This window comes from Furipterus horrens, unplaced genomic scaffold (assembly GCF_987537825.1).
Source record: "Furipterus horrens unplaced genomic scaffold, mFurHor1.1.pri manual_scaffold_10, whole genome shotgun sequence".
Taxonomy (NCBI): Eukaryota; Metazoa; Chordata; class Mammalia; order Chiroptera; family Furipteridae; genus Furipterus; species Furipterus horrens.
The window spans coordinates 99,384,446-99,412,064 of record NW_028327180.1 but is presented as its reverse complement, the minus strand read 5'-3'; positions in this window follow the sequence as shown (position 1 = coordinate 99,412,064).

Below are 27,619 nucleotides of genomic sequence, written 5' to 3'. Positions count from 1 at the left end.
TTCCATGGTGGCGTTAGCCACCCTGATGTCAGATGGCTCCCATGTACCCCACAGGGGACAGGGCAGTCGGAGGGAGGACGAGCAAAGATCCTGAAGAAAGAAGGAAGTAGGCTGTAAACCCACCTTACTTGTTTGGATAAAATCTGGGGGCTCAGACTATAGTCCCTTTCCCTACTTCTGTCTTCACGCATATCATACATCATTATACTCACGGGAACCCCAGACACAGAGACGGGAACTCACAGGTGCAGGAGCACAGGTGTCCCGGTCCCTCCCTTTCATGAACAAGTTAGAGAGTCCTGAACCTGGAAGGGAACCGAGAGCTCGTTCCGCCGCGCTGCCTGCCCGGCGGCGGACGCTGTGGCCTGAGTGTTCGTGTCGCTCCGCACCCCGAGCCCCAAATGCACGTGCTGAGACCCTAATCCCCAAGGTGATGGTTTCCGGAGGCGGGGGGGGGGGGGGGGGCTTTGGGAGGTGGCGCCTTCATCACTGGGATTAGTGCCCTTCTGAAAGAGACCCCAGAAGCTCTCTCCTTCTCTTCTGCCACGTGAGGACCCCACAAGAGCCCTGCGACCTGGATGCGAGCCCAGCTGTGCTGGCACCTGGGCCTTAGACTTCTGGCCTCCCGAATGGCAAGAAATCTGCTTCTGTTGCTTATAAGCCACGCACAGCAACGGGAGTGGACTAAGACAAGGGGTCGCTGCCAGAGGGTCCCTGCAGGGGGCACGGCCATTCCGGGTCCCTGGGACGCTTCCTCCTCAGGGGCGCCCAGGAGAGGGGTAAGAGCTCGGAAGCAAGAAGAAATGTGAGTCCTAGTCTCGCCTGCACTGCCCAGGGGCTGTGTGGCTTTGGACAAGGTGCTTCCCATCTCTGGACCTGTTTCTTCACGTGTCAAATAACAGGGTGGGACTAGCTGGTGGGTGCTTTGTATACACGAGACTCCAAGTTAAGCGTATCCCATAAACGATCTGTTTTCACTCCCCCTACGACGGTCGGTTCCTTTGGAGAATCCAAGAGTCAGTAAAGATCATTTTAAATCTTAGATCTTTTGTGTATCTGAGAGTGATTGTGGACACACCCATTTGCAGAACATAGCACTCTTGCTAAAGAACAGGGATTTCCAATTACGCATCGGATCTGTCGGGACTGGGTGTTGCTGTCTGTAACAGAAGCCCCAAAGGAACAGGCGCTGAGACACACAAGGGTTTGCGCTCCTGCAGAAAAGCCACCAGGGAGGGAGCAGGCAGTGCGGGGCTGGTGGGGAAGCTCCAGGGGTTCAGCAGAGACCCAGGCCCTTCCCGGCCTGTGCTCTGCCGCGCAGAGGTCCCCTCCGCAGGGCCACCACATGGTCCCAGAAGACTCCTGGAACTCCACCCATCACAGCGCCACGGGAGGCAGGAGGATGAGGAAGAGAGGAAGGGCTGGCAGCAGTGACTGGGTCCCCTTAGGCATTCTCTCTGGTGGGCCCACAATCCACTTCCACTTGCCCCTCATTGGCCGTGACTCAGTCAGGTGCTTACACCTAGCTGCAAGGGGACGATGGGAAATGTAGTTTTTTTTTTTAACTGGACACCTTGCTACCTGAATACAATCTGTTTTGTTTATAAGGGAGAAGAAGGGAAGGAACACTGGCTGGTAAATGGGAGTCGCTGTTACAGATGCTTATGTGCAAAGGACTGTATAGTCAGAGACCAAGGAGACCACTTTTCAGATGTACGAATGTAGCTGTGTTAGCCTGGCACATAAAATGCCAGGATCTGCAGCATCAGGAAATGCGTAAGACCACATATGGCACTTGCAGAGGTAGGGTTAGCTTCAGGGTTGGTTGGTCCAGCAGGTTAGCATCGTCATAAGCCCGGAGTCTCAGGTCTCTGTCCTCTTTTACTGGTGTTGGCTTCATCAGAGGTAACCGGCTCCGCCAGTTCCAGATCCAATAATACCCAGGCAAAGACAGGAGAACTCTGTTTCTGGGACTTTCTCAGGAGCTACAATGTGCTCTCAGAAGTCTCATGCCTCAGTGGCCAGCGTTGGATCATAATATGCTCCTGGTCACTGGCTGAGAGCAAGGGCAACCAGGCCACCTCTGAGTTGAGATCAGCGTCCCTGAGGCCATGGCTCCATGGGGGTCGGGGGTGGGGGAGTACCAGATACCTGAACAAAAGCAGGGGCCAGAAGGGGAAGCTGCTGGTGGGCAGCTGAGACCGTTTCCTACTGTCTGGAGGCAAGTGCTCTCATCTCCATTTTGCAGCAAAGGGGGTCGAGGCTCAGAGAGGTGAAGTAACTCGTTCAAGGTCACCCAGCCCGTGAGTGGTAAAGGTAGAGCCTGAACGAGGGAGGGTCATCCCAACCCTAAGACACGTAGCATCACACTCTGGGGCCCGAGAAAGGAGGGGCCTCCCGGGTCGCCTCATCAGGGCTTCCCAAACTTCCGCTGTCTGTCCGCCACCTGGGCGACTCTTTCTGGTATTTACTTAGAGCTCCATGATGATTTACTCAGTATTTTTATTTACATAATATTACCGCTATCATTTCTGTTGAAATAAACTCACAATTTTTATGTAAACAATTGCATTTAAGGAGGAAACAAAAACACTGGCCTAAGTGGAAAAAGAGTATCGCCCGCCAGAAAGAGAAAGTAAAGAAAAAGCAATGCAAGGCAAACAGGCACTCTTAGCGTCCTGGAGCGGGGCCGCTACCGGGGAGAGGCACGGAGCTGAAGGGCCGCTCTCGCTGCTGTGAGGACGGCCGGGAGTGAAGACAGCGTAGCGACCCCCCAGCACGGGGCTGAGGCTCCCTCGGTGACCAGACAAGGGCTCAAGAGAATGGGGAATGGCAGGACTTTTCTTCTGGTGCAACTCAACACCGTGGGAGTCTCTCCCACGTAGGTGTGACATCACCCACCTCCTGTTCTCTGGGAAACCTTCACTGAGATGGAAGCCTGCTCGGTTAGAGACCCTGAGTTTCCGTGTTGCAGAAGGACCCGCAGATCGCCACTGCCTACAAGATGTGCAGGGACAAGGGGAATTACCCGCCAACAGCGGCCTCATGGGTGCAGGCCCCGCAGACGCACAAGAAGTCACCCGGAAACACCTCGGTCCCTCCAGCCCTGGGCCAGGCTCACTGTCCCTTCTTGCCCCTTCTGTTGCCCAAAGCAAGTCACATGGCCAAGCCCAAAGTCAAGGAAAAGGGAAATATACCCTCCCCCCTTTTTTAAAAATGAGAGCGACTCTGATACCACATGACAAAGGGCTTGGCTGCGAGGAGAGGTGAGGATTAGGGCCAACAGTGCTGTCTACCCCCCGCCCTACGACTGGGTTAGACACTCTGGCTGTTGTCACATCTTCAGGGTCAAAGAACGCATCGCCTGTTCTCTTGTCTGTAAGCTTTGCTAGTTCCGTCACCCCAGGCGGAGGCAAGGACGAAGAGGTGTGTGTGTCTTGAGGTTGATTTCGGGATGCAGCGATCCACAATAGTCCTTCTTTCTTCCCCCTGGATGGGAACAGAGAGACGGCCCTGCTTCCATTTGTGCAGAAGCTGAGGGAGGCGAGCTAGCTGGAGTTTCTAACGCAGGAGCCAGCCCGCCAATCCCCTCCCAGCAGCGCGCTTTCCTGAGTCCTGCCCAGGGATCTCAGCACCCTGGACAGCACCTTCGGGCAGCAAAAGTGGAGAAGAAAGTCTGGCTCCCATTCTGCTTGGGGAATTCTTTCTAGGTTTTAAAGCCATTTGACTAAATAGAGTGAGTCCACAAACATTTATCTGGCACGACCATTGCCCTGCTTAAAACCCTTTCCTGGTCCCTACAGCCCACGCGTGGCTTCACATCAGGGCTCTTGCTGGCGTGGCCACCACCTGCCTACAGGATCCCATCTCCTGCTCCTGTGAGCTGTGCCCTGTGAGCATCTCGCCCCTCTTGGACACAACGACCATCTTTCATCCATGCGCCTCTGCTCTGTTACAGCCCTGGAGGTCACCACTGTGGTGACCCATCCCAAATACTTACAAACAGAAGAGGAAAATTATTGGCTCATGGAACTGAACACCCAGTGGTGCGGGGAGCCTCCGCCGTACGGAGGTGCTTAGAGCATTCCTTTAAGGCTGAGCTGCCAGGCGCCTCTGGGGACCACCTGTCCTGGAAGATTTTGGTGAACTTGGCCAAACTCCCCGCTGAAAGTCTCTGCTGGCTCTCACCTTCCCCGACTTCCGCGCGCCCTGCCTTTCCTCTCACGCGATCCTCAGCTCTGCATCGGGGCGTCACCTCAGGCTGGCTGCTCGCGTGCACCCCTGGTGCCCTCGCCATCTCCACTGCACTTGGGATTTTATGAGTTCGATAGCTTGGCTGGGGACCTGAGGGTGACAGGAATTGCAATAGCAGAATCTGTTAGTCTGGCTCCCCACCTACCTCTGCCCCCTTTCAAGAACACCGTTTCCCCAGGGTCCCCCCACCACCGTGGGCCCAGCCTTGACTCCTGCCCCCGGCCAGGTGCAGGCCTGCCAGTCCAGTCTGCACGTACCTACCACTGCCTCCTTCCCTGCTCCCCCTCCCCCTCCTCCTAATTCTGGTGAATAATTTACACCATGTGGGCCTCTCCTCTGAGCAGCACTGGAGCTCCTTGGGGGCAGGGCTATGGCCAGGTCACCTCTGCATCTCCAGCGCCAAATACGGCACAGCCCTGAGTAGGTGCTCAGTGGGAGCCAATTCCAAAAACTAGTTCCAGCCAAAGGCTGGATTTAAAAAAATCTGCTAGAATGTCTCTGGCTCTGCAGGAAGCACAGAGAGTGTGATGAGTGATGACCTCAGCAGAAATGCTACAGGCCGCACGGGTTCTCCATTATTTATGGGGCTCAGGAGATGTGTTCCCAGAGCGCAGCAATATATTCTGAGGATGTCAGGGCAGAATGTGAGTGAGTTTATTCCTTCGAGTCCCTGCAGCTCTGCTCTGCAGCTACCTGGGAGGGGCCTTTCAGCTTTTTTTTTTTTTTTTTTTTGTAGCAATAAAGTACTGTTTGGGAGCTCTGCTCTGCTCCTGGCTGGTTACGGTTTCTCAACACGCTGGCAAGAAGGGTGGCAAGGCCAGAGGGGACAGTCCCCGGAAGCAGTGTCTGGTCAGGTCCTGCTCTGCCCCGGGTCCCTGTAGCTTCCCCGTCTCTGGGCTGCCGTTTTCTCCTCTGGGCTGGAGGACTGGGGCAGGGGTGGGGTTCAGGGAAGCAGTAGCCCATCGGGCTCCCAGCCTGGCCTTGGGGGCACACAGTAGGTGCTCGTTTGACAGTAGTCCCATGCTCTGTCCTGACTAAGCCGGGTCCAGTGGGACCCTCTGTGGCTCTGAGTTCTTTGAGTTTCCCATCAGGTACAGAGTTTCTGGATGGAATTTTAGAAAAGATTTATAAAGGCTTGGCTTTTCATTTGAACCAGTGGAGGTTGTATAATTATCTGCGAGGGATTTCTTCTTATTTATGCCAGGAGGAGTCCAGGGGGTTTCAGACAAGACTGTCAGAGCTTTGCTCAAGAGCAGAGGGTGTGTCGCTTCCAAGGGCAGGAGTCGTGCTGGTCCCAGGGACAGAGGGCGTCCCGGTCCGATAGGGCAGGCACAGGCTCTATAGTCGGACAGTCCTGAACTTGCGCCTCGTGCTCGGAGACCCCAGAATTGGTAGGGGGCGGAGGCAGAGTCGGGAGGCCCTGCTTTTCCCCGTGGATTTCCGCTGTGGAGACCTCCTACTGTGTGCAGATGATGGCCAACAGATGGATCGCAGAGCCGTCCCAGGGTCCGGTATTCCATAGGTGCTTAATACATGATTGTCGAGCAAATTACCCAACGAGGAAACAGCCTTGGACTCGGAATGAAGTGGAGGTCCATGCACATCTGGAATGTGCTTAGGTAACGGTCTCTTTCCTCTGACCACGGGTTTCTCCGTTTGTGAGAGTGGGTATAAAGCCCTGGCTGTGCTGGGCTTTTGAGGGGGGGGCACCGACGGGGTGGGAGAAGCCCCTGGTATACAGTTAGCGCTCAGTCCATGCCAGCTTCTCCCCAAGTGCCCGGCCGCCTCCTGCAGAATTACAGGAGCCTCCGTAAAGTCTCCCTTACCCTTCCCTCCAGAAATAATGTTCTCCCTAAGTGCTGCCTTCTAGATAAATAAAAGTCTCTTATTTAATTTGATTGTTTTCCTGTTTGTCTAATTACTACCATTAAAACGTTAACGCTCTTTTCTTTTTTTTTCCCGTGACAAATGTGATGTCTTAGCTCCATTTTGGGGTTACTGAGTTTGTCAAGTGTCTGCTGTTCCAAGTATTAGAAACCCGATGCAAAGTGGCTTAAGGAAAAGGGGACATGTACTGGTTTTGTAATTAAATGTGCCAGGGGGTTGCTTCAGCCACGACGAAGCCGCGTGCAGACGGCCAGGTGACGGTCAGGCCGCAGCGCTGTTCCTTGGCTCTGCCCCCCTGTGCCGCCTTCACTCCTGCGCAGGCAGCCTTGCGCTCCCTTCCTCTCCCCTCAACTGCTCCACCGAAAGAGCCAAGGGAGTTAGGACTTGGGCCCAAACCCTGCAGTGGGGACACTGACACGCTGGCCAAACCTGACGGGTGGGTCCCGAAAGGAAACCAGGGGGTGGCTCTGCGCTCCGAGGCAGGGGAGCCCGCAGGGAGCATTCCTGTTCTCTAGTTCACAGGTGAAGAAGCAGCCTCTGTCCGTGACCGTTCCGTTCACAGCTAACCCAGCCCCCTCTGATGAGCTCATCTCCTTCGACAGATCGGACCTGTGTGTCACACAGTCAGCCTATAAAGCCTTTGGGAACCAGGGGTCGTGTGTCAGCTTTTGCCCAGGACCATATAGGGGACCTGGTGGTGGAGGTGCTTGGCTGGGAGTGGGCAGGGAGTCCCCAAGAAGTGTGAGATGGGCCCTTGTCACGGCCTCATCAAGGGGGACCCTTGAACTCGTGCAGGTCCCCATCCTGGGTCTTCGTCCCCTCCTCCGTGAAATGGAAGCAAGTAACATCCTCTGAGGTACGTGGAGGGTCCCCTGTGATGAGGAGCGCTGAGTAATCGCTAGAGACCGCAGAGTTGACTCTGAATCCCCGGGACTTAGGCAGGGCCCTTCAGCCACTGGGGCCCAAGCATCTCCGTCTGCACGAGATAAAGCTAACCCTGCCCCCAGGCTGGGCGTGCGGGAGAGATGCTCAGTGAGCGTTTGGAGACCGAGAGGAGAGAGGCCTTCGTGAGCTGTAAGTTCCTACCGGGTACCAGGCGTTCTCGCCGACCCGATCTCACGGTTGCCAAGTCCCCGCTGTTTAGATGAGGAAACGGAGACCCTGAGAGGCGGTTGGTCACGCAGCTCCGGGGCGGGGCCAGGCTTCGAGGCCCTGTCCTAACCCCTGTTCCAGTTGCTTCCCTAGGAAGTTTGGAGACTGATTCCATATCCAGCCCTCATCCCTCAGCGCTGCCTAAGAGGTCACGTCTCCTGAGGTCTCCCCAGGGCTCCCAGGCTGGGTGGGGGTCCCCCTCAATTTCTCGCCAGCTCCCTAGGCCCTCCATCACAGCACCTACTCCCTGGAATTGTAACTGTCTATGTGTCTGTCTGCCTCCACTGGGCAGTGGGTGAGGCCTGATGTGCCTCAGAGCCCACGGCCCCTGGCGGGCTGCTGGCAGTGAACACGGAGCTCAAGAAACACAGACCCATTTGTGGCAGAGAGAGAGCTCTGGTGTCATCGCCGGCTCTCCCTGCTGGACCTTGAGCACGGTCCTGTGCCTCCCTGAGCCTCAGTTTCCGTGTCTGTGAAATGGGAGTGCCAGTACCTCCCGGCCATGCTGCTGTCAAGGCAGAAAGAGTGTGAGAACAGTGGCTGACGTTATCGGGGACGTAGTCTTTCCCTGTTTTTCTTCCAACAAGCTCTGAAGGCGGACGCTAGGCTCGGGTGCGTTTTCCAGATAAGGAGCGGGCTGAGAACCGATTGGCACGGCTGGGGCTTAACCACGTGCCTGGTGGGAACTCGATAAGTGGCGAGTATAATAATAATAAATATTCATGAAGTAACCGAGTGGGCTGCCCCTGACCAGGCTGGCTCCCTGCCGTCGTGGGCGTCTCGGCTCATGTGAGACACCAAGCCTGGCCAGGCTGTGCCGCGGGCAGGTTCCTGGGCTGTGACTGGCTGAGGAGGGGGCTGGGGTGGCTTCTGGAAGGAGGGTGTTTGGGTCGGAGCAGAGGCCTTACCCAGCCAGCTTTGAGAAGTGACTAGGCTCCCAAACCTGATGGGATCTGGAGAAATCGCTGCGCTCACTCCACCTCCCCAAACTTTCATCGCTTCCGCCTCTCGCTGGGAACCTCTTCCTTCTGCAGGAGGAGCCGGAGCAGCGTCTGTTGCTGGAACACGTATCGTGTGCACCCCCGTCGAGGGAGGGGCGCTGTGAGAGCTGCAGTGCGGGGTGGCTTGGGGTCGAATGGGCTGTGACCGCGGCCGCGCCATGTTCCCTCTCTGAGGACCGGAGCTATCGCCAACCTGTCTTGATGGGTGAAGCCGATGAAGCGTCAGTGAAAGGCCCTGGCACCCGGGAGGTGTTCAGTGCTTTCTCCCTCTCCCTCCCACTCCCTCTCCTTCCCAAGACATTTCCCAAGAACCTGTCAGGGGCTCGATATAGCAGAGGACCAGACTTTCCTTGGGAGCCTGGAAAAGCCATGGTGTTTGGAGGTGGATACTTGGGTCAGTGCCAACTCCAATATGCGGTCACCTCTCCCAGGCTCAGTGTCCTTGTCTGGGCTGATTAATATGTCCCTCACTAGGGAGTACACTGTCCTGGCCTCCCCCAGCGTGGGGGTCCCAGGTGAGAGGAGTGGGTGCCTCGCCTGACCCCATGTCCCACATGTACCCCTCCATCTGCCTCCTTGGTCACTGGATGAGGACCTCTTAGGACTCAAGCAAAGGAGGAGGTCTGTGAGTGGGGACTGCAGATCTGCCTCCCCAGGCTCGGCGGAGGTCACGCACTTCGCCGGGGGAAGGTTGGGGACACGGGGTCCTGGAACCTAGCCATCTAGCAAGGGGCTGGTTTGCCAGAGAAGTGATCAGCTTCCTGTCGCTGGAGGCATTGAATTAGATGCTCGGGACCACCAGGCCAAGACATGCTAGGGCACCACCACGAATCTCTAGGACCCTTCCTGGTTCTCTGTGTCTAGGGGATATGACAGATGACTTGATTGTTCCTCTGTTGGGAGTGACCTTGACCTTGCAGAAAAGACACCGGGGTGAGAAGCCCTGAGCTGACTTTGGAGCCCTGTTGAGGACAGGACACAGCAGCAGGCCTTGGCCAAGGGCCGGTCCAGCTCCTCTTCCCCTGCTCCCAAGGGTGGCAACTGCTGACTCCCCTGCAGCTTAGCATCTGGTTCTCACAGACTCGTGGAAGGTCATGTGCTAGCAGCTCCAGGTGGCCAGGGACAGACAGGCGGCTCATTATCTAAGGGGGTGAAAGGATGAGGAAAGTCAAGGGGTCCGTGGGAAGGTCCCTGGGTGAGGGGGCCACAGGAGATGTCGGGATCCTTTGGGAAGCATTCCAGGCAGGACCGGGCGAGCTGGGGGTGTGGAAAGTCAGGGACGAAGACTCGGGAGAGGTGGACGGGGAAGGCTGGGTAGAAGGGGAGACATTGCAGGCAGCCCCTGAACCTGAGGCCAGCGCCGAAGGCTGGATTTATCCACGTGCCTTTGGTTGCAGCTGCTAGAAGTGGGATTAAACCCAAATGGGATGTTTGCTGCCATCTACATAACCGAGAAGTGCACGTCGCCTTCAGGTGTAGCTCGATCCAGACACGCAAACGCAGCCCTCTTCTCTCTCCATCACCCAGGTCTGTTCTCCTCGTGCATTTCCCCACCCACAGCACTTCTTTCCCAGGAGCGCCAGGCTCAGCGCCGAGTAAGCGTTCATGCCTGGGCGTGGGCTATGCCCGGCCCTGAACAGCGTGGAAGGTTCTTGTTGATCTCAACTGGGCCATGGCTCCACCCCTGGGTTAAGAATGTGCAGAAGTATTTCCATAAGGAAAATCGGGGTGCAGTTACCAGGGCAGGGAGAGCGGTTGTAGGCAAGGTACAGACACGTCTGTGGCTGGGGCCCGGTCCTGCGGCTGGGCTTCCCGCTGCCGGCCGCGGCGACCTCTCCTCTTGCCTCCTGGGTACTCCTGGCTTCCTGTCCGTGCACTGGGCCATCTGCACAGATGCCTCTTTTCTTGTCTGAGCACCCTCTTGGTGACCGCCAGCATGAATGACCGCCTGTGGTAGGCCGACTAATGCCCCCCACCCCGCACCCCCGCGACCAAGACATCCACATCCTAATACCCGGAACCTGTGAATATGGGAACTTACACAGCAAAAAGGACTAAGGAGATGTGATTAACTTAAGGATCTTGAGATGAAGAGGTGATCCTGGATTTTCTGGGCAGGCTCCATGTCATCCCACGATTGTGTATAAATGAAAAAGCAGGAGAAGCAGGGATCAGAGGGATGCCGCTGCAGGCGGGGGCCCTGAGCCAAGGAATGTGGGTAGCCTCCAGGACCTGGAAAGGCAGAGAAACGGATTCTCTCCTGGAGCTTCCTTGAGGCCCATATTGGACTTCTGACCTCCAGAATGATCAGATGATAAATTTGGGCCCAGTCATTAAGGTTGTGGTCATTTATTACAGCAACCATGAGAAATGACTGCACCCCTTAATACTCCATCTCCCAAGGGCCACCCCCTGAAGCAAGGTTAGAACTCAGGTCTGTTTCTGTCCATAGGCTGGGCCATGCTCAGGGGCCTGCCACGACCTGGGACTTACTCCGAGGCTCCCCTCCTCCATCGGGACCACTGCCACACGTCTCTCAGGTCTCAGCTTCAGCGTCACCTCCCCTGAGAAGTCTTCCAGGTCCTCCTGCGCTTTGTCGTTTCCTTTCCTTGCACACTCCCACCAGCTCGAATCACACTGGGGTGTAATTGTGCATTTTGTGGGTCTGTCCATGAGACTGAGCTCACTGAGGACACACTTGGCCTCTGATTCATCAATGTGGGGTTGCTGGGTCCCCCCTCACAGGACCTGCATGTGGCAGGTCCTAGACAAATAGGTGTTGAATGAATGAGTGACAGTAGATACAACAAACACTAGGCAAGTGGGGTGTGTCAGAGAAGCCCCCCAAATATGGCTTTGGGCTTGACTGCAGGCTGTTCACCCCCAAATCCATTCCCTCTTCTTCCTGGTTCTTGCCTCCCATGTAGTTAGACGTGGCCGTGGGCTGTGTTCTGAGCTCTGGCCCATGACATGCAGGACTTCCCTCTGCACCGAGGGACCCTCTTCTCACTTGGGCCTGCCCTGTGCTGTCCTGCCCGGGGCTGATGCGCACACTGAAGGAGGAACCTCGCCTGCTCCCTCCCATCTCCACCTCCTCGGTTCCATGCTGCAGGGCCGGGTCCAGGGACCCGAGGGGAGTTAGGGGGCTGGAGTCCCAGCCCAGTAGGATCGGGTCGTGGTCCTTTGCTGGCCTGTGCTCACCCAGCCTCCTTGCCGCCTTCACCAGGGATTGCGCTGCCGGTGTGTTGTCCTGGGGCTGTCCGTCGAGGCGTCGTGTGTGCAGGCCCGGCCAGGCCAGGGGGGAGCCTTACTCCAGAGGCTTACATCATAGGCAGAGACCAGTCGGGCAGAGGTGGTGTGTCACCTCTTGTGGTTCTTCTTGGTGGCAGCCTGGCAGAGAGCGGGAGGCTGCTCTCCCTCTGGGCCCCCAGAGCTGCTCCAGCATCTGCTGAGCACAGTTCTCCAGCTTTCCCTTCGCTTTTGTGAGCTACCTGGCGTTTTCCAGGAGGTTCGGCTCCCCGAAGCCAGGGTTCAGGGCTCACAGCCACAGCCCCCTGATGTCGCGGACAGCGCCCCTAGTGGGTGGTGGGAAAGAAAAGATTCCCCAAAGCCTGCCTCGGAGCAATGCCGGGCGCATTTATTGAGCACCAACTGTGTGCCAGCCCCCGCGCTAGGCTGGGGTCCAGAGAGGCGTCCGTCCCCTCGCAGCCTGGAGGAGCTCGCAGTCCGTGGCCAGGGAAGGAGACGGGGCAGGGCCCCACGCGCAGTCTCCCACAGCACGAACTCCAGCTGCTAATTCAGGTGGCAACCAGAATGGTTTCCTCTTCAAAACAAAAACAAACAAACAAAAACCCCCTCAAAACCCAATATGTCTTTAATAGAGAGTCAACCAGAGCTTTTTCTACCTTGTTACGGGGTTGGCACGTTCATCACCCCCCCCCAAGCTAAAGTTAACGTGCCATCCTGCGGGATCTGACAATGGGTGGGGGCAACTGGTTAATAAGGGGTGGACCAGTAATCAGCCTGCGCTGGGCAGCTTGCCTCCTCCAGAGAGTCCCGCGGGCACCCCAGCAGCCGGGCGGGCTGGGAGGCTGTGCTCAGACAGGAGGGAACTCCCTACATCCACACAGCCAGGATGGAAACGGTAGAGCGGAGGCTCGATCCCCCGTGCGCCTGACTCCGAAGCCCTGGCGTCCTTCTGTGAAACAGCGCAGACGAGTAGCTGGAAGCCCGGGGGCTGCGTGGCGCGGCCGGGCACTGAAACCTCGGCGGGGACAGGCTTAGGGCTGGGCCGTCCTCGCGGGCGGAGGAGCCACCATGTTCCCGCACTGCCCCCTGGTGGCCGCCCTGCGCCCGGGCGCTGGAGCTGGGGGCTGCAGGCTGGTGGCTGTGGGTGGGCTGGAGGGGACTGTCCAGGGGCCTGTCTCTGGCAATCTGGTCTCTGGAACGCAGGCCAGACCTGTTCCTTTAAGAATGGGGTTCCCACCATATCTAGGCACCCCCGGAGGCAGTGGGAGGCTCCCCAAAGGCGGGGAGAAGGCGCTTCTCTGGCCTAGCCTGGTAATTAGACCTTTCAATTGCAATTACTTTTGCAATTAGCTCAGTGGGTAATTGGAACTGGAGGTGGTAATTTCTGTCCTTCACGCAAGTTCCCCCTGAATTGGGCTTCGCTCATCTGTCCAGGGTGCAGGGTCGTTCCCTGGGGAGGCTGAGCTCCTGGGGTGAGCGATGCGTACACAGCTCTGAGTGAGGCATTTGGGTTCTGCTGGAACCCCGGGCTGGGACATTTGGGGCATGGCAAGGGGGTGCTTCTCCACTCTCCCCTCGAGTGTGGCCCGGCCTAGTGACTTGCTTCTAACCAACAGAATATGGCAAAGGTGATGGCGTCACTTTCACAACTGGCTACAAAGGGGGGTGAGGTCTGGTTTGCTAGTGGACTCTCACTTTCTCGCCTCTGGCTTGCACACTTTGATGAGGGAGCTTCCGGGTAGGAGAGGCCCATGGGTCAAGGAACAGCCTGCGAGGAGCAGATGCTGCCCACAGCCACTGCGAGCCTGGTAGCTGGTCCTTCCCTAGTCGAGCCTTCGGATGAGACCCTTGACCCTGGGTGGGCACGCCTAGCCTCCGGGGACTGTGAAGCAGAAAACCTCTCTAGGCAGGGCCAGGCTTCCCACCCCCAGACACTGTCAGAGAGTGAATGTGTGTTTTTTAAACTGCTAAATGTTGGGTAATTCCTTATATGCCAATAGATAACCAGTATGCAGGCAAACCATTAAATTATATGTGTTCTGCGTTTGACCTTGACAAAGTATGTTTTGAAAACTACCTGGAACGTCAGGTTCAAATCTAGAGTCTTTGGACTCTGGAGTTCTGCACCAGAGCGTGGTGGGAGGGGGAGAGCAGAAACTTGCATGAGGCCACCCACCACACTGTTCTCTTCCGACCCGAGCTCCACCACATACACCCCAGGTCTTGCATGTGACCCAGGGTTCAAACCCGATGCATACCCCCTCCCCTTTGCAAATGGGCACCCCTGGGCTCGGCCATGCGCACACCGCCAACCCAGTCTGCCCCTGTGAGGTTGGACGTGGGGGAAAGGTCCACGCAGGCCCTGGAATTTGGGCTTTAGCATCATTTGTCATTTGGCCAAGGAAATCCAGGGTCCCAAGTGGGGCTGAGAAGGGGGAGGTGGGTCCCTGATGGTCACACCCTCTGGTGCCTATGGACGCCTGATGCTGTGAGGTGCAGCTGTGGGGCCAGGGTGGGACTTTCCAAGGCACAGGAACCAGAGCAGCGGCCCCTTGCCTGAGTGGTCCTGGGAGAGCCCCTCATTCCAACCTTGTCAGATGGGTAAGCCCCCACCCCCTAGGGATATGCCTGAACAAAAGGAACCCTGAGAGACAGGAAGCTTACAGGGGATTAAATAACACCAGTCCAGGGTTCACTGCGGCCCATGCTGGGCCATATGCTTGCCAGCCCTTGGCAACCAAGGCTTTGGAGGACACAGCCCCTGCCCTCCCAGTTAGTAGGGGAACACGTCCCTCAAAGCAGACACAGTCCTTCTAAGAAGACTGATTCCTGAAACCCCGAAGACAGCAGTTTTTGTTTCAATAGGCCCGCAATTCAATTAGCGCTCACTGAGTACTTATTACGTGCTGGGAGCTGAGTGTTAAGCAGGAAGGGACGTATTAGCTCCGGGGTTATTAGGGAGCTTACAGGTTCACGGCCGAGCTGCGTGGCCGGGATCTGCGGCTGCATCCACCCACCAGGCTGATGCACAGCTGTCTGCGTCAGCCCAGCGCTTTCTGCCCAGAGCGCATTTTTGTATTGTTTTTCAAGTAAAATTAATTTTAATAATTTATGTTACTTAACTCAGTATATTCCAAACATGACCATTTTACCATGTAATCAGTATACCTGGTCATCACTGAGATCTTACAATTCTTGTTTGTTTTTTCAATTATTTTTATTTTATTTTTTAAGTATATTTTTAAATCAAAGGTACTTGCTGCCTCTGATGGGGCACCTAAGTCACATGTCTGCACCGAGGGGCAGGGAGGCTGGGGGTGCAGGTGTGGAGGAACCCGCCACAGAGGAAGCCGTGGAAAGGAGAGCCACTCCCGGGCATGGCGGCCGTGACGGACAGCCGCCTACCGTGGCGAAGGACACCTGCAACGGCAAGGCTGGCGGGACCAAAGCCCGCGGTCCACTCAGCAGTGCACCAAAGTCGAGTACATTTTCTTCCAATGACTTGTCACTTTTGATTTCGGAGACCACTGGTGTGAGGAAGAGGGATGGATCTGATCTTGCCAAGTAAAGGATTTTCAGTCCCTTCCAATATTTTTGCAAATCACATTCTATTTAAATGTGGGGTAAATATTTAAACAAGCCCACAGATGCCCGTGCTATAGAAGTCATTGCAATTTATACCTTCCAGCTCAGGCCTCCCTCCCCTCTCACTGGTCTGTCACCCTTCCCTTGTCTAGGGTTGCCTGCATTTTTTAAAAAGTTGATTCCGGAATATAAAAACAAGGCTTCAAAATCAAAACCAATCACTTTATATTTAAACATATTCTGCAAGCAGTCATATTAAGCCAGCCGGGGAGCTGCAATTGAATTCAACACTTAAGGCGGGTCTGACACATTTTACTGCTCTGGTAACAACGTGGAGTAAGCCCTCCCAGACCAGCACATCTGTACAGGAAGGACCTCTTCAAGCATCGATCGTTCCAGTTTTTTAAAAAACCTGGAAACCTTTACTATCTTTTTTTTCCTTTTTTTGGTGGTAACATGTGAAATAGTTATTGACTTTAAAATTGTGGGACTTGCCCTGACTGCTGTGGCTTGGTTGGGCCTCATCCCACAAAGCGAAAGGTTGCTGGTTCGATTCCCAGTCCGGGCCCCCGCCTGGGTTGTGAACCAGGTCCCCGGTAGGAGTGCATTCAAGAAGCAACCAATTGATATCTGTCTCACACATCCATGCTTCTCTCCATCTCTTTCTTCCTCCCTTCAAAATAAATAAATACATAAATACATAAAATTAAAAAATAATAAAAAATAAGTAAAACCGTGAGACTTTCAGAGCAAATACTTACCAGGTGACGAACAGGTGCTGAGCACTTTGTATGCATTACCTCATTCCGTCCCGATTGGACTTTTACCCTAATGGCCAGGCCCGTTTTACAGACGGGGAAACCAAGGCACAGATGAATAAGAAGCAGGCCCCAACGTTCCCTTAGAACTTGAAGTGGAGCCAGAATTTAGATCTGAGGATTTAGAGGCCGAGAGAAGGTTGGTAAAAACCTTGGGACCCGCAGCTTGTGTATTTGCTTTCTTCTTTTATCTTGGGGCAAAATTTTCTAGAACTTGGCTCTGTCCGCGATGCCATGGGGGTCTGAGCACAGTTTCAGAGAAGAGGGTTTTGGTCGGGCTCAGAGCTTCTTGTGCTTGAATGCTTTTACGCTTCACTTGCTGTCTGTGGTGGGCCACGATCCATACTTCTGGATTATTCAGACCCTTTAAAAATAATTTGTGACCTTGTTAACGTGGAACTGTGAAATTCCCCATGAGCCCCTTCTTTGCCCTGAGGGGTTACCATGGATACCAACCGGAGAATAATTACCTGGAAGACGCCCAAAACCAAGCCAGGCTTATGTTTCTCAGTGCCAGGTCCTCACGGCCTGCGGTTAGGATCTGATGACGCCAAATCGGTCAGATGACAGTTGTCACCAGGTAGTCGAAGGAGACTCCACCTGGTACATTTCCTCTGCAGTTTGGTGGGTTGGGCAAAACATGAGGTGGTCTCTTGTTGCTCAGATGGGCAGCTTGCTTGCATCAAGACCCCGACTCACCTGAGTGGCCCTGGAGCATGGCAAGGGACCACGGAGAGGCGGACTAGTGTCTTGGTGATAATGGGAAGTCACGGGTGGGCACGAATTGTGCCTCTCCTCTCTCACCGGGTCCTAGGGAACCCAGGCGGGCTTGGCAGGTGGACCTGGGCTTCTGTAACCTACAATCGATCTCCTCTCCGAAACAGGGCAGATGGGACCACTGCTTCTGCAAGAGAATGTCCCCAATAACTATTTTTACCTCCATCGCACATTCAGTGAAACTAGCACACAGACTGTTTCTCCTCCCCTTGTCTTGAGGGATTCCCAACATCCGCTGTGACTGAGACTATCCCGTATTAAAAATAGCTTTTTAATCATCATGAGCTGCCCGATGGTTGACAAGTTCTACTTTGTGGACATTTAAAATATTGTGTTATGCAGACATTTGTCTAAGCACTTATTTGTTTTTTAATTTACATTTTCCTTTTTATATTTTGAAGGCTCCGAATTTTTTTCAGGTCCCTAATATCTTTGTAGGTCTTGCAAAACCTTGTGCTTATAGTGGCCAGTGAATAGACACACCCTGCCAGCAGGGGGCACCCTTGCTCGCTGGCTGTGGTTAGACACTCAAGATTGTATCAAAACGTCATTTCCAAAGGATTAAAACTGTGCTGTGCACATGTATGGTCATCACATGTTGACTGATTTAACCCATTCATGAGGAAACAAGCAGGGTGGTAGAGTGTCGGAGAGTCAGTGATGTATCTAGAGAGGAAGAACCTTGAAATAAAATGGCTGCGTTGGATACAGACTGGCCAGTGTCCTACAGGACAGTAAACCACACCCTTTGGTGATACTGTTCCTACTGAACAGAGCTCATTTGCATTTCTACTTGGCCGAAAGGAAGTTATTTGCATCTAACTTTGCAGTCTGTTCCCTGGCATTATAGTAAACAGTGAATCGGAGAAGGGGATGTTCCCCTCGAGAATCAGACAGTCATGGCTGGGCCACGCCCCCATATGACACCCAGATGACATGCTGTCACCCTTTGGCCTTATTCCCCAGTTTTGGGTAAATTCTCTTAACAACAGGAAAGGGCTTTTCTGAGCAAGCCCTTGCTGGGGTCAGGGCTGGACCTACGTATGCCTTTCAGCCTCTGTTCAACATTTACTCAGTAGGCTCAGGGGAAAATGGATTTTTCTGTTATTAAAAACTATGCAGAGAAAGAAATTCACTTACTCCTGCATGTCCCAGGCCCCAGTGGAATCAGTGTTCTGGAAATACTCTGCCAAACATTTCCCATTTTATGGTGGCTATTGTTCCTTCCTTAGCTTGCCTCGGGGGTGTCTCCAAATCAAAGAGCTCAGTGGGAGGCACGGCCAGAAGCTTTAATTTTAGGTAATTCATATTTTACGGGTGAGCAGCGGGGATGGCTGGGTTTCTGAATTTCGACAACTGTCACCGTGGGCTCCGAGCTACGGGGATGTGGCTAAGTGTCCAGATGAGGTGAACCATGCAGACAGAAAGGAATGGAATGGCCGTCAGGGGCGGGGGTGCAGGGGGTGGGGGGGTAGGGGTATGAGAACTGACTGCCCCGTGGGCGTGAGGCTTCTCTTTGGCCTGATGAAAATGGTCTGTAATTAGACAATAGGGATGCTTGCACCGTTTTGTGAACATACTAAAAAATATTGAATTGTATACTTTAAAAGGGTAGATTTTAAGGTATATGAATTATATATCGATTAAAATACAACAGAAGAGTCAGCGCTACAAGAAACTTAAACAAATTCTGTAGTAGTGGTCAGTGCGCATTCTGCCAGAAACTGAGTTCGCATATTTATGGTTTATCTTCGCCATGTTCCAGGGCTCCATGCCCCGGCTGGTTGGCTCAAACCAGAATGCAGCCTGGGCTGGGCCTCCTTAGTGCTGTGTTTCCACGGCGACATTTTCTCGAGGTCGTCGGCAGCCGTCCCTCTCGAGAGACGATGGTGTAGCTTCTTAAGAGTCTATCTGCACCGCCGAGAATGGCTGTGCAGTCCGACTCGGGAGTGACACGGTATCTGTCTCCTCCCGTGTTGAATCGACATCTTGCGATGACGCTGGAGTGTCCTCTCCAGTGAAGCTGAAGCTACAGAGCCTGGGCAGGGTGATATGGAGGGTCTGCTGTTGCCCATGCAGCAGACCCCCCCTCTCTTCGCAGCTGAAGGGTCCAAGGGAAAGACGGAGTCAATACAGCTTGGCTTCAGGTGCGCCGCAGGAGTTGCCGGTGTTGACTACAACGTCAAACCGCCTTAGGGACTCCGGCTCTGGATTTTCTGTCGGGGTTTACTCCCTTAGCCTTTCCCCTGAAGAGGTATGCCGCAAGGCAGCGGAGGTTTTTTGGAATCAGAGTTTTCCTTCTCTGTTTCTCGAGGTAACCATGAGGAAAACCCAGTAATTGTGTCTTTGTGGATCCATCCCAGGCTTTTATTCATCCTTTCTTTTCATCCTCCCTGCAACCCACAAAGTAGATTTTATTAACCCTGTGTAACCAAAAGGACACCTGAGGCCTCCCAGGCCCTTGAGAGCTAGACAAGGCTGGGGGGACCCCGCAGAGTCCCCACTGTCTGGGACCAGCCCCGCGACGCCGGTGACTTTCCAAAGGGCTCAGGTTCTCCGAATCTCATGGTCGCCTTTGCCTCTGAGCACTGGCCTCCTCTAGGGCCCTTCCATTGTGTTCCATGTGGGTCCAGATGGGAAACTCCACCCGCTTCCCAGACAGCCCCCACCCCCAAAGCCGCTTGTACAAAATATTCATGAGTGCAGTGGCCTCCCCGGGAGGTCCTTTCGTAGGGGGAGAGGAGGCGTGGGCCTACATCACATCAGCACACACGACTGTAAAATGAGCACCTTGCACCCCCTTTTCCTCAGAATGTCGTTTCGGGAGTGTGCGTGGTCCCCATCTTAGTGGCTCTGGCCTTTCTCCTCTTTTCCCATCCCTCCTCGTCACCGTCTGCCACCGCAGAGCGAGCCTTAGGAGCTCCAAATCCCTCTCCTGCCATTATGCAGATGAGCTCATTTTCAGCTTCTTCCGGGTGCGCCACAGAACAAAGGGGACCCAGCTAACAATGAGGGGTCCTCTTCTGGAAAAGGCCATTTAGGTTATAAATAGCATAAAGAGAAGTGTGCACAGCACCGCCGGCTCCTGGGTGAGCACACAGGGGCAGAGGGGACGGGGGCTGTCACTCACATTGTGCTGTCTGGCTCAGCCCCCGGAGCAGATACACGGACCGTGGGGTGCCCCGCGCGTGGCCCCCGCCTCTGGCCGTCCCAGCCGGCGCGGGAGGCCTTTCTGGCCAGTGTGCTTGAGCCCTGAGGAGGACTGATTGAGGTCAGTTCCTTGGTGGCTGTACAGCTTTTCTGTGGACAGCCAAGGATGACGGAACCGAATCCCCTGCAGCGAGCGGGGGAGCGTGGCTGCTCTGGGAACCCCGCCGGGGGAGAAGGGTGGGGTCGGCGGCCAGGGAGCTCCGACTTTCTCTGTGAGGTGGCCGTTTTGAAGGGGGGCTGCTGCCTCTCTGTGTCGCTGAACCCTTAAAAATTAATTTCAGAATGTGAGCGATAAAGAAAAGACGGGGTTTGGCAGACAAGGGGTTCTGGGTTGGGACCCTGGCCATGTCACCTGGGTTTTTAACTCTGGGCGCTGTGTGTTCATGCCCGGGTTGCTGGGGACTCGGATGCCTACGTGGGGGGGGGGTGCCCTGAGGAGGAAGCTGGTTCATCCCAGCCCCGCCCCCTGGGGAGGGCAGACGGAATGGATGGGTGCAGGGAGTCGCAGAGGTCAGACGGCATGTCCCTCTGGGGCCCCGTTTCCTTGGGACTCCTGCCAGGCCCACTGGGCACAGGGAGTGAGGGACGTGGTCCAGCCAGGCCAGGGCTCTGGCTTGCACGGTGGCATCTGGTGGCGTGAGAAGCATGCTGCCCTGTGTGACCCAGAGCGGGGAGGTTGGTGACGTGGCGCCAACATCCGCAGTGACCTCCACAGTGATGACTCCTGGGCCCCTTAGGACTGCTGGCAGGGTCAAGGGGGCCTCCTCCCGGTCACCCCGCTCCTGTTGGTGACCGCTGAAGTTCCCTGAATCACCACCGAAATGATTGGAATTCTGGTGGGAGGTGAGTGGGTTCGCTAACATTTCCTGCCTGAACGACCTGGAAAGAGCTCCCTTAAAAGGACAATGAAGGTGATAAACCGTCCTCAGAGCTGGAAGGAGGTCCCCAGGGCCGGCTGGCATTGGCTGAGTGAGTGTGGCTGCCAGCCGCTAAGCTGAGTCCAAATGGATCCCCTCGATCCGGGCTGCTGAGCACCCCTGCCACCCAACTGCGCTTCCACCCCGAGTTTAAACACGGCCCGGCCCCCTGTGCAGCGGGGCCTCCGCACACGGCGCCTTGCTTCTGCCAGTGGCCACTTCAACCCTGGCCCATGTCCCGGTCCTCCCGATTCCCGGGTAGCATTTAGGTTCAAGCCCCGCTCTCTGGAGGTCAGGCAGCGTCTGGTTCCTTTGGGTCCCCAGCACAGAGGCCGAGGCCTGCAGCAGAGTTTGGGTGGGTCCTCATCAGATACCACCGGGACCCTCCCCCACAGCGGGGCCACTCACACTCTGCCCCTGCTCCTGCTCCCCCAATTCAGCTTCCAAACCGGAGTCCAAGGGTCTTTTCATAACCCAGACCTCACCATTCCAGCCCCCTCTGGATGGAGACCGCTCAGCGCTTTCCCATCCGTTACTCATGCCTTCCTGACGCAGCTCCCTGCCGTGGCCCCTCTACCACCTGTCCCTGCCCCCTCCTCCCCTGCACCCCCTTTGTACTTAGCAGTAGTGGTTTTGCTTCTCTTCTGCTCCCCACTGGAGCAATCTAAACCTGTTGGAAGAGGATTCTGGAAGCTGGAGTTCCCAGGCTTCCATCCTTGCCGGCTGCCTAAAAAGCGCTCCAATAGTCACCGCACCCCGGGTTAGACTTCAGGGGGCACCTAGACCTGCTGCTTCCCTCTGTGCCAGGCCTCCCGCCCGCAGCTTCGTCTTTCCTCCGCTGAAAGGCACCGAAGCTGGGGCAGAGCCACAGCCTGCAGACCCATCACCATGCGTCTTCCTCAAGGAGTCCCTTCCATCCGAGGCCCCCTGCTCACCGCTGACACTGTGTGATCGCACACGACCTTGGCTCTGGTCAGCTCCCTCCCCGCAGTCCCCACTCGTGTTCACTGCTGCCTTTGGGATTCAGTCCTTGCACAGAACCCATGAACTTCCCTTGACCTGATTTCTTCCCTGCACCTCACCCACCTCCTCTCGATCGCGAAGTTCTCCCATGGACAGGTTTTCCATTTTAAAGACGTCCTTTCCTCCCACTTGACAAAGGCTCTCCCGAAGCCGACACCTGCAGAGGCGTCCCCTTCCGCAAACGCTTGCTGAGTGCCGGCCACACACGGGCTTGCCAGGTGGGGCACCCGAAGGCCCGTCCCTCGTGTCTGATGGGGCGTTTTAAGATGAACCCTAGTTTCCCCTGACTTCTTTACTTTTTAGGGCAAGTTCTAAGTTGGCCTTTACCCCGGCATTTAATTATAATTCTTTTTCTAAATCAAGACACATTGTTTGGGGAGTATTTCCTCACCAGGAAGTGAAAAAGTAAAACTGCAAGGCAGCATCAGTTTTATAGCTTTATCGGAACGTGATGGTAACGCGAATCGTGGATTTGGGGGGTCACCACAGATGTTCCTCCTCCAGGCAGCCTGCAGCTGGCAGGGGCACCAAGGGGTCTCAGAAAGGCAGGGGCAGCACAGAGACAGGCCTGGAGGAGGCCCCTGTGGTGACGAGGGGTGTGTGGGCACCTTGTCCTCAGCCCTGACCTGCTGAGTCTGTTCTCAGCCAGCCCAGTCTTTGCCTCCAGCTGCTTGGCCATGACTTAGAGACCCATGACCTAGACTCCTGGGAGAATATCGGAGGAGGGGATTCTGGGGCATCAGGAAGGAGCCCAGCCGAGAGACTGAGTAATTGCAGCCATCAGGGAAAGTCGTGCCTTCGGGCATATTGGCAGATAAGCTGCCTAAAGCTCCTACTATGTGTCAGATGGTCTTCTAGGGGTTAGACATGACGCTGTGAGAAGACACAGGCAGGGCCCACGACCTCCTGAGCGGAGGGGGCCAGGAAGTCACAGACAGCGGCTCCCAGGGATGGTTCGTTTCGGGGGCTGTGTGTCAGGCCTGGCCTAGCAGGGAGGGTCGGGGTGACTTCCTCAAGAAGTGCTCTTTCAGCTGAGATGTTGGGGCCGAAGGGGCGGGCAGAGCGTCTCAAGCTGTGGAAACAGCTCCACACCTGGCCTGGTCAGCGGACCGAACGGGGGCCACGCGAGAACGGTTCCATCCCTGTGCGACGCGGCCAGCTTTGTGTGGCGCTGTGGTTGTGGGTGGAGCGTGGACGGGAGGGAGGAGAGCAGGGACCACTCAGGGCTCTCAGGAAGCCCTTCCAGTGGTCCCGAGAGAGGGGACGGCAGTGGGATGGGGCCATGATGGGCAGGCGGAGAGAGCGCCAAGGCTGAGCTGCAGCCTTTCTGGTCAGATGCGGGGGACCCGGGCGAGGAGCACGTGCTGGGGGCGGTCAAGGGCAGTGGAGGGCCTGTGGAAGGCGAGGTGCCCTCGGGACCCCCAGGGGGGGGTGTCGTGTGGGCGGCGGTGGGACGCCCCCGAGGGGTCTGGGCTCCAGGTACGGACCTGTGAGCGATCGGCTCAGAAAGAAGTCTCTGGGTAACTGCAGTTCCGAGGCTGTGGACGAGGCCACGGAGGGAGAGAACCTGCCGGGAGGGGGCCGGCAGCTGCCGGAGGGGCTGAAGGGCACGGTGCGCAGGGAGGGGACAGCGGGAGGGGAAGGGGGGCTCCGGGGGGCACAGTGCCAGCAGCAGGGTCCATGGACACCCTCACATGTCTGGGCTGTCACCACCCACCTCCTTGGGTGTCTCCGACGCCCTGTAGATAGGACAGGGGAGCTGACCCCCTAGGACAGAGGGGGAGAGATGCTCAGAGGGGTCCCCTGACTCGCTCAAGGTCATGCATCCCTGCAGAGGGTGCTGCAGGCCAACCCCCCCCCACCCTCCACCCCGCCCTCCCTGACCCGCGGCGCGCCTTCCCCAGCAAGCCCACGCGGGCTGCAGCGTGAGGGCCCCCAGGCTCCGCCCCGAGCCCCGCCGGGTGGGCTCAGGCGAGGAAACGTTTTGGCCTCTCTCCCGGAGGCAGTGTAGTGTTGTGTCGAGGACATGGGCCCGGGGCCTGGCTTCCCACCCATCCTCCTGTTAGCTGGCTCCATCCTCCCTCCAGCAACTTTCCAGAGCCTCTCGTGGGCCAGGTGCTCGTTCCAGCTGCGTGGCCTTGGGCGGGCCCTGTGCTTCCCTGAGCCTCAGTGTCCTTCTGCGCAAAGGAGGGACGGTGACCCTCGTCGCAGGGAGTAAGGGTTATGGGAGGTCATGCGGGTGCAGAACCTCGCACGCAGCGGGTGTCCGTTGAAGACTAGCTTCCTCCTCCTCCTTCCCTTCCCGCTCCCTTGTTCCCTCCGTCCTGCACGCATCCTGAATGTGCCCCGTCTCTGCTCAGGACCCAGGGCCAGCACCCTTGTGAGCCCGGGGCCCAGAGGAGCCCTGAGCACCTCTCGGGAATGCCGAGTGCAGGCAGGCGCTCTGCCCAGGCCCGGGGAGCCCGGCACCCCCCACCGTGTGCTCTGGGAGTCGCCAGACTCAGGCTGGGGGCATCCTAGGTGGCTTTGGGGGGTGCTGGCCCCTCTGTGACTCCAGGAGTTTCATCTCGGTGACCCAGAGCCGTATCTTCAGTGTCCTGGAGCTGGGTCTAGACAGTCTGGGAGGGCAGTGTCCTCCCTGCCTCCCTGGGTCGTGTCCTCGGCGGCTGCCCCTCCGAGCGGCCTCCTTCGTGTCTGGAGGAGCCGAAGGCCCCACAGGCTCTTGCAGCAGCTCAGAAGGTTGCTGGAGCACACGCTGCAGGACGGCTTGGGCTTCCTGGGGAGACACAAGCACAGATCAGGGCTGAGGTGACCGCGGAGTGAGGCCCGACGCTGGCCTTCACTGCTTCTAAGCCAGGCCCCAGGAAGGGTAACCGCCCGCGTACGATGGGAACATCTTCCCTCAGCCCACGACGGGGAGCACTCTGAGGACCCGGAGACCTGCTTTCAAATCTCAAGTCTGCTTCTAACGTGCTGTGTGCCCTTGGTCAAGTGACTTAACCTCTCTGAACCACAGATGGAGGCATATGAGGTTAACTATCTTTCAGAGATACATTAATATATATTCTTTATATAACTACTTCTCCAGTTCTTGAAAAGATTAATTGTTCCAAAGTCTGGCTCCTAGTAGGAGCCCCGTTATAGTAGGAGCCCTGTTAGTGTTTGTTACTTTTGAGTCTTAATGAAACGGCTCCCGAGCGCCGATAGCATGCCTGGCGTGAACCGGGGGAAGCTGGGGAGGAGGCGCAAAGATTTATTCAGCTCTTGCCTCAAAATCGGTTGTGAACAACTCTGTCTCCGTTGGAATGTGTGCTCCCCCAAGGCAAGACGCTTGCCTTTCGAACCCCTGCAGTGTGGTTGGCACTTAGTAGGTCCTCAGTTAGTGTCAGTGTGATTGAAGGAGATTGTATTGCGAGCCTTGTGAGGTCGTGAGGTCAGAGGGGAAGGCTCAGTGGGGGCCCCGGTTTCTCAGCGCCCAGCACCTGCGTCTCCCTTTACAACAGAGAGCCGGGCGCGGGCTGAGAGCGCGGTTCCCGCAGCTGGACCTGGCCAGACGGATGACACTGTTGAGTGTAATCGTAGCTTCTGTTCACGAGGACCTCTGTTCTCCACGAGTGACACTGCATTGCCATTAATGGTGGCAGTACAGAGCCTTCTTATAAATGTCCTTCAGTGGAAAGAGTCGGTGCAGACATTTAAGTGCCTATCCTGCAGGCCGGGGAGGACAGTCAGCTGGACGGGGAGGAGATTTGCAAGCGACTCCGGCGTGGGGATGAGGCCACGAGTCCCCGGCCCACCCCAGCCAGCCCTGGGCCGAGACACGGGAGAAGCTGAGTGCGACATGGCATCCCTGCAGACTTTGTCAGGTGGAGCGGCAGCTCCGGGGCGGGACAAGATCTGGCTCCAGTTCTCAGGCCATGAATGCGCCTCATTTCTCACTTCCCTGCCTAGGCTGCAGTGGCAGCTTTGCGTGTCCACTTTCAACCTGGGGGCCATCCATTGCCTGGTCCTGGGGGCCATCCGTCCCCTGGTCCTGGGGCCCATCCATCCCCTGGTCCTGGGCCCTCCGTGGTTCCTCTGGGTGTCCCATGAAGCTCCTTCCGGCCTCAGCTCCAGCCATTGTTTCCTAAGCCGCCAGGGGAGCTAAGCTCACTGTTCCTTCTCCCTTCCAGGTGGGGAGAGGGAGAACTTCCCCTGAGGGCCCCTCCGGTGGGAGCTCTAGTGTGCATGCCTGACTTTACAAGGCTTTGTGCAGAAGGCCCCAGCCAGCACCTCCTTTCGGGCCAGAGGCCGCAGCTCCCCCCCTGGGCATGGGCAGGCCCTCGCTCCCCAGAATGCCCCGCCTCCCCTGCACCTCAAGGTCACAGGGCCTGGTGCACCAGAGGCGCGTGTCCTTCACGCTGGCAGTGTACATATTTGACCAGGCAGGCAGGTACCTGCCCTTGGGTTAACATTCCAGACGGAGCCTGGGCCTCTGATAAAGTGACTTTCACCAAAATGAGTGAAATCATCAAAGCAAAGGCAGTTCCCGGTGTCCGCCTTTTCCCTTGTTTGGGGCATAAAATTAATCAGGGTTCTTACCATTCTTAGTCTCTGCAACATCTTGAATAACATTACCCTTTCATTCTTAATATTATTTATGATGTTAATGGTTAATTTAGTTCTGTTAATTTTACTTCTCATATTTTTGAAGCCCGTTTACTGGATACATACAAGCTTAGAAATATCTTTCTGGTGAATCAAGTTTCTTTAAAAATCTTTACCTCGAGCAACATTTTTTGCTTATGGTTCACCTTGTTTGACATGAGTTTAGCTGCTCGTGTTCCTTTGGGCCAGTATTTGCCTAGTTTATCTTATATTTCCTCCCTCGTATGTCCAGCATTCTTGTTTCCTTATGCCTGCCTCTTACAAAAAGTATTTATTTGGATATAAAAGAATCAGATCTGACCATCGGTACTCTTTCATTGGCCAGGCTGGTCCATTCCCGTGCCTGTGATTACCGACCTAGTCTGATGAGTGGTTCCCCTGTGGGTTTTGTGTTGTGTATTTGACCTTCCCTTCCTCAAACTTCTCCTGTCTTTCCTTGCTTTAAGCTGCCTGTGTTCCCCTCACCCTCCTTCTCCCTTACCAGATGGGATTTTACCCTGTTATAAAAATCTTGGGACGTGCATATTTGACATTATTCAGCGTATGTCCCGGGCACGGCGCCCCTCCCCCTCTGCTTAGCTTGCCATCCGTGCCTGGTGCGCGTTGGGGTAAGACACCGAGCTGAGCACCCTCCTGTGCAGACTCTACTGCATCATATGCTTCTAGAGACCCTAGTAGGATTAGCATCGCTCGACCCCCGTCACGGCCCCGTGGCCACTCTCTGCCCTGAGCCCCGCACTCGAAGGCCAGGGATCTTCCCGGGGTTCTCGGAGGGCACCGGGTACAGAGACTGCCACTCAGTGTGAACCTGTGGGAAACACCTGCTACCGCCCCAGCATCCGTCCCTTCCTCTTGGGAGCAGCGCCTTGACTTTTCTTTGGGACCCAAACTACCCCGCTCTTGGCCTGTGTGGGGGTGACGGGCTTGACCTCTTAGTCTTTGCCCTGGCTCCAGGTGGGGGTTCAAAGGTACACACATGGCCCAGCCCCACCGGTGAATATTAAGTCTGAACCTTGTAGTAGAAGCACTAGGAAAGGGACGCATTTTCCATGGGGCCACCAAGATGGTAGGATGGCAGCTTGGAGTGCTGGTGGCACCC